The following is a 9619-nucleotide window of genomic DNA, read 5'->3' as shown; positions in this document are numbered from 1 at the left end:
AGACATTCTTTTTAAACAAATAACCTATTGTAGATTAAATCGTTGTTTTTTTTGCATATATAAACTTATCAGATTTTCTATAATATAAACTAAATGAAATATAAATTAACACTTTCATTTAATACCTTGACATAGCATTAGATAGGACATCATAACAGCGGTTTTTATATATAAAATTTCGATTTATATATATAGGCAAAAAATACAATATTTTTACTAAAGTATTCATATTATGATACAACTTTCAAACAACGATAGTTGAGTCACTGGCACCATAGTGGGGACTCTGCAGTTTATTCCAGAAATAGTCTGGTTTTACAATAATGTATTTTTGCAGAGCAATAATTTCAAATCACTTATATGACAATTAAATGTGTAAAGTCATGCTGTACTGACTTAATCCATTGTATTTCTATAACGAGTTTAATGTACAGTGTTTATCATTATAAAACATGCTTTACATTAAGAAGGGAGTTTACGTTTATTATATACTTAGAATTAAGCTTAACCAAACTATATTACGAGTGGATTATTTATATCACCGATCTTTATGTTTAATTTGTAGAAAAGTGTATTTATTAACTCTTTTGCTTTACAAAATGTTACAAAACTCTACAATTTGTACCATGACTTTTTGTTTCTCAAAACTGGATCATCCTGAAAAGTATCTTTAATTATAAATCAATAATTTAAAGAAATCACTATTTTCAGAAGATGAGTATATGCCATCTTTCCCACTTTCTAGTCGAATCTTTATCTGAAAAAAAATGATGATGCTTCTTCCAAACTACAATAACCCAATGAAATATACTTGCACATTCTTGGAATTTTCAATCGTGTAATTGCTTATATAAAAAGAGATTCATATAAACAAAACATATGGGACATATGCTAAATTAATTGGATGTAAGATGGCCATCAAATATATCTTCATTTCGAAAATCTAAAGAATATATAATATATTTGATATATTTAATACAATAATAATAGCAAATTAGTTTTATTTACACCAAACTTAAGGGTTCATTGCGATTAGACAATGTATATGATCTTTATTCTTTTTACTTATTATTGTATGACAGGTAGAGTGTATTCATTGATAGTGACTGAACATATAGGTACTGATACTAATTTGTCACGAGGATCCTGTATCACATCTTACGGTTTATAGTTTATAAAATATTCCAAGAAAACCGGACAAGCTGATTGAGTTCTTGGTGTAATATGTGTTGCATACATTTTTTGAAATTTATTTTACGGATGTTGCACTTCAGTTATTGCTTGTTGAAAATATGATAAACATATTTGCATTTTAATACTACATAAATGTTTAGGCAAAGGTTTTAGACAATCGAAGTGAAATAATTTATTTTATATAGTACAGAAATGCAGTTTCTCATTTTATTTCACAATTATAAATGTGTCAGTCTTCAAATTTGTATTATAAATGTTACCGTTCACCCATAGTACCTGATTGCTAGCTGTTTAGTAACTATAAGGTTTAATTTAATTTTTAAACTTTCTTTGTACAACTTTTGTATAATTCTACATTATATTCAAACTTGTTCGACCTTTCAGACATTGGGGCATTATAATACGATGGTCAGTCCCACTATTCGTTTGTAAAATGTAGCCCAAGAGTTAGCAGTGGGTGAGAAGAACTAGATGTTTTCCATCTAGTCTTTCACTGCTAAATTTTGGTGGCTAGTACACGTAGCCCTCGTTTAGCTATGCACAAAATCTATACAGCTTTTGTATAATTCTGCATTATGTTTAGTTGGTGCACATTTATCCGGTGTTTATTTACAGTAGATTTCTTACAGATCGTGATGTTGTTGTTCATCTAGACATCTCTGATACTTTCTAGTTAGGTAGAGGAACTGCTTGTTGCTAAAAACTAAAGTTAGATACTGAAAACCTAGGTTCATCTGCGAGATTAGATAAATGTTAATTGGTCCAAGGTTTGGACAAGTTTGTAAGTTAAAAGTTACAGTGCTCGTAAAATTGGCATACTACTGAGAAACATATACAAATATATTGTGAGTATGAAGCAGCATGTTCTGTAGAGCTCTTACCATTGCTAAAATACCAAGAATGACTCTTAAATCATGTAGTAGCATTTCACTTCAAGAAATTAATTTTGTAGCTCTGAAAACAAGGGTTCGGATATTATTTCAGTCATTGTTTTTACTACTGTATGAATACACAGCAAGTAGTAATCACAAAACATAGTACGCTATCACTCCATGAAATACCACCTGATAGCTCAGAAATCAAACGCTACAAAGCACTGTCATGTGAAGTTTTGAAATTCTATTTACCATCTTCATTTGTGTATAACGTGGATTTACTAGATTTTATGTTTGTTAACTTCAGCAGTCCAAGAGTTAGATGATTGCAATGTAACAATATGATGTGGTATATGTACAGCATTTTATATCACCATTCAGGGCTTTGAAAGCTGGAGCTGCAACATCTTTTGGTGCATTGCATTTTCAATCACCTATTTGTACTCGCTGTTGATGATCGACAGTCACATAATGTAGTCCGTATATGAAATGTAGAATGCCTATTCTTTCACTCACACTCGATTAATGGAAGTCGACAGACCTTCTGTTAACGAAGCATGATGTGGCCGTAAACAGAAGGATTCTCTGCTCAGTTCTTTTGATACAGTGGAACTGTCGAGGTTTCTGTTCTAATCTGAATGATTTTAAAATCTTAATTAATTCCTATCTTCTTGCATGTCTTTCCTAACATTAACTATTGCTAAAACTTGTTAATACACTCATTTTTTGGCAGTTTTCTTTATACCAAACTAACAGGTTGTGTGATGGACGAGTGCATGAATAGGTGGCACTAATGGTCAACCAGCGCGTGCTCATCTTTTATGTGCCACTTGAGGTCATAACAATCTGTGTTTCCTTCGGCCGTACCATCACTGATTGTGTTTTCTACTCCTCTCTTGGAGAGACTTACAATCAATCAAACTTTGATGCTCTCATGTAACAGTTGTCATCTTCCCTTGTAATCCTAGGAAACTTTAATGAACACAATTCTCTCTGCATTGTGGCTAATATTGATTGGAATGGCAGTTTTGTAGAGCGTATGCTCTCGGATCATGGCACTTCTTTCTTCAGTGCTGGTTCCTTTACTTATTTTCATGCACCTGGTCAACCTTTTACTGCTGTTGATTTATCTATATTTCATCTCCACTTTTATCTCGTTTCTCTTGGAAGTTTGACAGTGACCCACGTCGCAGTGATCATTTTACTATTGTTTAGAGAGGGACTGGCCATGAATGGTACCACCTCACATGTGTTCCGTAGTGGAAGCTGGAGCAGACTGATTAGCTCTCTTTTACCTCTCTCTCTTGGAACCGTTGGTCTTCCATCTATTAACGACTGCATGGAGACAGTAAATGATTGCGTTATTCAAACAGCTTTCGTTCTATATCTAAACCCTCGACACGTCTCCAATGTTATTTTCGTTCATGGTAGTCTCCAGCCTGCCAGCAGGCATATAAATTCAGAAATAAATCTGGGATACCTTTCTAACTGCTTTGCTTTCCAGAAGACCCATGCATATGCTTAGCAGGTCAAATATAAAAGACAAAGACAACTCAATGTTAGCTTTAGAATATTTACACAATCCTCAGCCAATGATCTCATATGTGATATTAGCTGCATACTTTTTTTTTCAATTGTCCTATACATTCTTCTTGTTGTTCGCTCTTCTATGTAAAAGTGTTTTCTCAGCCCAAACGAGCCGTTTTTGCATATAAATTTTCTCAACAAGTGGGTTTCTCGTCATCACTGATTATGAGTAGTATTTGCAATTGTACTTAATAGTCCATCCTGTTACTATTTACTAAAATAATACTTCCCCATGCTACTGATACTGGAATCAGTCAATAACAGTAAACGTCCTCTCATGAGTATACCAGCACTAAAGTATCCATTAAGGTAAGATTTCTGGATAATCATGTTTAATTACCTTCCTCGCTCAAAAATGAAGTACGAGCAGATAATGGTGTTGCTGTCTTGGAGAAGTTGGTTATTAATGTAATCGAGTAGTTTCTAAGTTTCAGTTTCAAGCTTCCTTTATTTATTCACAGGAATACCAGGTTATTATCATACATGCAACCAAACATATAAAACTTATTGATGTATACCATGCATCTCATTATTGGAGACTTTTCACTATACACTCCATTAACCTCTCAAAAATGGTGAGCACATTATACAGTTCAAATAGTATTACACAAAACTGTCGTGCTAAAAGTATATTTGGGTCTGCTCTCATAATCTATCCAGCATGACACATCAGTATCTGTATGCAACCTAAAGTGCTGGTACAATGGAAGCCTTCTAACATATCCAAACATTAATCCAGTCATTATAAAAACAAACGCATTAACGTGAGTTAACATTATCACTCATGTAAAGTTAGCAAAAAACCTTGATGTACCCTTCTTTTTCGTGAACATCGACTACTGGAGTTGACAAAGTACTTTCAAAGGTTTTTTTTTTACTTCTTTCTTCAAAAACTAGTTTATTTCAGTACTAGCAATGTCTCTAGTGCTCCAGGGAGAAGCTAGCATCATTTATATATATATTTTTGGCGAGTCATTGTTATTCAACTCAATAAGTCATATGATACCACTAATAAATCATCATATAAACCGTCAAGGCATGTTAGCTTTAGAATATTTACACAATCCTCAGCCAATGATCTCATATGTGATATTAGCTGCATCCTTTTTTTTTTCAATTGTCCTATACATTCTTCTCTCTTCAAAGTTAAAATTAACTTCCGAGCATTGGGATGCATGCACATCACCGAACTATGAAGTGCAGTATGCTATTTTTCCAAATTATTACAAGGAGTGAAATTACCGAGAGTGACAATACTTGGACTCAAGTTAATGGAAGTGAATTCTCCTGGAACTGGTTAAGACAGTACTTATTAAATTGTATGAACGAAAATTTCTATGATGTGAATTAGATTAAAGTTGGTGAGATTTGGACAATATAATAGAGAAACCAAGTATTCAAAAATTAGTTTACCATAAAATTAGAGCTTTCAATAATTTATCATAACCTTCAAGACTTAAACATGAACTGCAATATATTATTTTTTTTTTGCTCATATAACACAGGCCTGCAATGGTTTTATTATCTTGAATTTTTTACACGTTCTACTGTAATTCCTGTACGCTGAATTCGAAAAAAATAATGTCCTTTTTTCCCATCTTGTTAAGATTTTTCACAAAACGTCATAGGTACTTTTACATTTTTCATTTTCATTGACGTCAGGTCACACTTTGTTATGCATAAAATGTTGGCTACAACTGGCTATAGATTTCTCTTGATCAATCACACCATGAGAGTCTTAATGATCGCTCTAGAACCCAATACACCGCTAGTATATAAACGGTTAACAGGCCGCATGATGTGTCATTTTTGGATAGTATTTGTTTGTGTGTGCACTTTGACATATATGTATTTTTCAATATTATTCGATCATCGCTATGGCAACAAAAGGTTGTATAAATTACCCAACATTTTCTGTTACATTTGTTGTAGATTTCATCTAAATAAGATATTTTTCTTCCCAGTTTGTAGGACATCCTTACATGATAGAAAAAAAAATATTATTTTCAAAATCCGCGTAATCTAATGATGTAAAATCCGTTATTGGTCTGTGAAATTCAAGGGTGGTGCTGAAAAGTATGGGAGGCCAAATCCTTCGTGTGTTGAGAAGCCTTGCACCTTTCCCTTATCTTTATGATGTTTCTGTAAATATTGCCTTATATACGTAAACATCTCTGGGATTGAACTCTTTATCTTGGCATCCCTTTAATTTTCAATGATAGTTTGTTTGTTTTTTTGCATTACTCGCAAAGGTACACAAGTGCTATCTGCGCTAGCCGACCCTAATTTAGCAGTGTAAGACTAGAGGAAAAGCAGCTAGTTATCATCACCCACTGCCAACTCTTGGACTACTCTTTTACCAACGAATAGTGTGATTGACCGTCACATTAAAACACTCCCACGGCTGAAAGGGCGAGTATGTTTGGTGTGACGGAGATTTGAGCCCGCGACCCTCAGATTACGAGTCGAGCGCCTTAATCACCTGGCCGTGCCGGTCCTTCAATGATAGTATTAAAGGTTAACCTTTAACTAATACGTACGGCATGGCTAAATGGTTAGGAGAATTCATATCCCGTTACATCAACCATGGGATCGTTATGATATTACGGTTAAACCCACAAAATGTTTGTAAAGGAGTAACCCAAGAGTCTTACACTACTAAATTAGGGACTGATAGTGCAAATAACCCTCGTGTAACGTTACACGAAATAGCTTTTTGCAGTTTTTTCTTATATTTACATAATTTCCTTACGGTCAAAATAGTTATTACACCTAATGCACGGTTCATGACACTGTACATAAAATGTCTTTCATTAAGTACTCCACGAATCAGGCACTGGAGAAAAACAAAAATATTGAACGTGAACAAAATTAATAACAAATAATTCCATTCTTTTATTTACATGCCAATATATTTTTTCATATCGAATCTGTTGGCCTTACAAGTTTATTTGTGAAAAAAATAACAAAAACTAGGCTATTTTTTCAGAGTATCGTAAACTTTTATCTACTCCTTCGACTATCCTATAATGTAAAATATTTTTATTTTTGAAGGTCATTGGATATTTCCAACGCACCGCCAGCAATACAAAGCAATACGTATGTGAAATTAACGTCATTATTGCAAGAAAATGCTCTTTATACCATTTAGTTCATCACCATGAGGAGAAGTTGATTTTTTTTATTATTTTAGAATAAACAAATTAAATTATTAAAAAAATAAACAAGAGAAGTCAATTTGTAAATCTTGACTGTATTGTTTTACTTGAGATATCAGTTATCAGTGCTGTTCATGTGATAATTCTTTATGTTGGGCTTTAGTTGTCCTTTGGTGTTTCTTGAGATTAAAATTCAGTTTCCGGTACTGTCTATGTTGTAAGATTTTAGGTTAAGCTTCAACTGTCGGTGCTGTCTATGTATATGGTGCTTTAGGTTAAACTTCAGTTGTCGATTCTATGTTGTGTTTTTTAGACTGAATGTCAGCTGTTAGTGTTATACTTCTCTTTCAGATCTTTCACTAAGAGTCAGTGTTGGCTGATGAGGTAGGTAAAAGTATTCTCGAGTTTTAGATCGATGAGTTTGATTTGGAAAAAAGTTTGTGATGTGAATATGGTGTATTCTGTGTATCCAGTCTGTGGATTAATAACTATCTTCAGCATTAGCATCAATTACCAATTCTCCTTCGCTCATGGCTACACGTGCAGTAGTATGAAGCCACATATACTAGCAAAACTATCAGTCACTTGAAAATTATAGAGTCCGTCAGTACTGGCATCTATCTACTAAAACTATGTCATTCAGCAGCGTAACCAAATAACCGAACCTATAAACCTTGAACTTCTCACTAAAGAATTTCTAATTTTGAAAGACCACCCTGGTCTGAGAATCGATAGACATCTTTCCCAAGATTTAGAATATATAAATAATAAACAGATGGTTGTTTGTTATTCTAAATTCCTGTTAATGTATTAGTGTTATCTTATTTTACAATTTGTATTTTTTATTAATGAATGTATTTGTTCATTTCTACTGATATTAGCCTTTTATTTTATTCCTTAATTTAAGTTTGGGAATGGCATAGCTTAGTGATTAGGGTGGTCGACTTATCACCTGTAGGTCGCTGGTTAGAATCCAATGATTAAAACAGGTTCACTCTTTCAGCTGTGAAGACATTATAATATGATGGTCAATCACATTTTCGTTGGTATAAGAGAAACATGCGAGTTGAGTTGATGGCGGATAGTGTTGTCTAGCTATGTTCTCATTAACCTATCAATTCTAAATTATATCCCAGATAGCCCTTACTTGAGTGGTTTTGAGAGAAATTCGACAAAGCTACAAACAATTCGTGGTTTATGCGTGTTTATTTTACTGCACATACCTACTCAGTATTTTCTGAGTCTTATGTTCACAATGTTATGCAAAATTTCCTTAAATTTATATATACTACTGGTGGTAGAAGTGAATTCCAAAACGTTTAGCTCATGTAACTAAAACGTGGATACTTACAACTCTGTTTTTCTTCATTAGCATAGAATGTATTTTCTTGCTCGTAGTACAGTTACATTCAAATGATATTATATCACACATTTCGAACTGTTTATAAATAACAGGTGACAAAACAGCTATGCTGATGGATATAACAGCAATTTTTATAAGTTTCAGTAAGTGAAATGCTGATAGAATAAGTAATTATCTTTTATTAGCACGTGTAGGATCATTAAAGATTAGGTAAATAACTGAGTATAACATTGTTAGTACCAGGTTATCTGATAAATTCCAGATAACATGTAAATATTGTGAAACATGAGAACTTCTCTGGACACAATATTTCAGATCCAGAGAACTTGATATTAGCTACTTAGTTATCTGATAAGTTCCGAATAAGATGTAAATATTCTGAAACGTAGGACTCTCTCTTGACACAAGGTTTAAGATTGAGTAGCACAGCAATATATTTAAGGTTTATAATGCTAAAATTTGGAGTTTGATATCTGCGGTAGGCGTAACTTAGACAGTCTGTTGTATAGCTTTATACATTTAAACAATTTGATACTTATTTTAAAGCCATTTTATGTCTTATTTTATGATATTATGTCGTGAAGTTTATTTCTAATTTTATAATTTCTAGCCACAGTTGTCCTAACATGCCAGAAAGTCAAATGGATAAAACAAAATGTGCAATTGAGAAAAACCCTACATAACAGTGCTAGAATATAAGTTCGTCATGAATCTGTAGTATTTCGGTACGTTGACAGACGACAAATGAAATCCAGTATCCACAAAAGAGAGGTTCCAGAAGTATCATGCAAAGTAATATTTCAAACAGCAAAGGAAACACAAATACACAGTTGTACCAATGAACCAAATCTTTGTCTATATAAACAACGTAAGCTTTTTTCATTTGTGAACGACTTTATTCGTAGCTGGAGTGGAGAGACTGTTTCATACGTCTACACAAGACAAAGACAGGATCGAAGATAGAATTGGGGTGGAAGAGAAATGCCCTGTATTTTTGTAGATGTATATTTTGATCCTTCTTACTTGTATTTTCACTTATTAATTTCTATTTTGATTGCTCCCTATTTTTTGTTAAGCATATAGCTGTACAATAAATTGCCTGTACTCTGCCTACCGTGATTATCAAAGCCTAATTTTTAGCGTTATTAACTCTCAGAATCACCACTGAACAAACCAAGGAGTATGACGAATGCCCTATATTTTTATTCATTTGTATAACTTGCTATAATGATTGATATTTTACAGTATTTTTTTATGTATTGCTTTGTCTGTTTTGATCTATGTTATGTAATTCATTGATTTGTTTATTTTGTTCCAATGTCTTTTATGGACTTTTATTGATCTGCAGAATTATATGCTTTTTCTTTACTTTCTTATTTGTTGTTGATGCTCTGAGAATTCATTTTAATTTCATGATTTGTTATTTTAATTATTAAGGCAAG

Source organism: Tachypleus tridentatus, chromosome 2 (genome assembly GCF_004210375.1).
Source record: "Tachypleus tridentatus isolate NWPU-2018 chromosome 2, ASM421037v1, whole genome shotgun sequence".
Taxonomy (NCBI): domain Eukaryota; kingdom Metazoa; phylum Arthropoda; class Merostomata; order Xiphosura; family Limulidae; genus Tachypleus; species Tachypleus tridentatus.
The sequence above is the reverse complement of the archived record's forward strand: the minus strand, read 5'-3'. Positions refer to the sequence as shown.